Raw genomic sequence first — 1,406 nt, 5'->3', positions numbered from 1 at the left:
TGAGCCACCGCGCCCGGCCCATGTCAAACTCTTTACAGGAAAGTATATGGTAAAATTTAAAGACTTTTTTTTTTTTGTATATCTAAAAATCAATTACAGCAACTGGCTTAATGAAGAGAAAAAATAGGTAAGAATAACACTTAGAATTTCTGTACTTTTCTCTAGGGAGCAACTGCTTAGTACTGTAAAGAATTGCAAATGTTAATATTTTCTATTTATAGGGAAAGCTTGAAAGTTATACCAGAAATTTCAAAGACTGACTTCTGAGCCCTGAGCCTTTGCCAATACGCTACATTTATTTTTGGCTCCGTGTGTGCTTACAGTTTGCTTATACCCCAAGTTCTATGCAGCCTTTGATTTTTTTCCCAAAAGATCTGACTCCTCAGGAATTCCCCGCTCTGACAGGTTAGTGACCTTTCCATAGAGGCTGAATGCACCAGTTTGGCTCATTTGAAACAAACATAAAATCAGTGACGGCAATGGAAAGAACACCCAGGAACCCAGTGCTGGGGCCTCCTGTCACAGCAGAAATGATTCATTAGCAATATAGTCAATGTTCCCAGGGCAAATAACTTCCATTTCACCCCTGGACTGGAAGACAAAGATGGAGATGATTTATTAAAATCAAGTTTTAAAATGTTGACATCTTGTACTTGGTAGTACCTTTGACGGAGATATATATACGTCTGTGTGTGTGTGTGTGTGTATACAATCTTAGACTCTATCCTTCCTAGTCCATGAAATATGTGATGGGAGATTTTATAAGTAAAGGAGTACTCCTCTGGGCCAAACATGTGGATAAAACAATTACAAAAAGCAATACCCCAATTATGAAGCCTAATTATATCTAGTTAATAAACGACAGACAAACTTCTTACAAAAAGACAAAAGTAATCAAACTCTAATTTTATTTTATTTTAAACGTGCTGAGCCCAGTGATTAAATTTTTTGAAGGTGAAGTCTGAATGGCCCTGTATGCCTTGAATTTAACAAATAGTGGGTTGCGGTGAATAATTTATTCAACAAACATATTAAAGAGGCTTGGATATGAGAAAACAAGCTAATATTTAGTTTACTTTTCAAAAGGCGTGAGACTGAGAATGATTATTAAGGTAATGATTTTAGTTTAGAGAAGACATGAGAACGTGTAGCCAATCTTTTGGAGGCCAGGAGAGCTACAGGCGAGTTCTGGCCAATCATTCAATTATCAGTTATTAATTATTTATGTGGCAAGTACTGTGCTAGGCAATGGATATATACAAATAAAGAACTAAAACACTCATAAGCTAGTGAGTAGACATGGAACACATTGTTGTAAGGCACCATGCCAAGTGCCATGGTAGAGATGGCAGCAAAGTACTCTAGGGGAACACAGAGTCACAAGATACTACTGGCCTCAGAGCTGG

The sequence above is a fragment of the Mandrillus leucophaeus genome, unplaced genomic scaffold (genome assembly GCF_000951045.1).
Source record: "Mandrillus leucophaeus isolate KB7577 unplaced genomic scaffold, Mleu.le_1.0 Scaffold204, whole genome shotgun sequence".
NCBI lineage: Eukaryota > Metazoa > Chordata > Mammalia > Primates > Cercopithecidae > Mandrillus > Mandrillus leucophaeus.
This window is presented reverse-complemented; position numbering follows the sequence as displayed.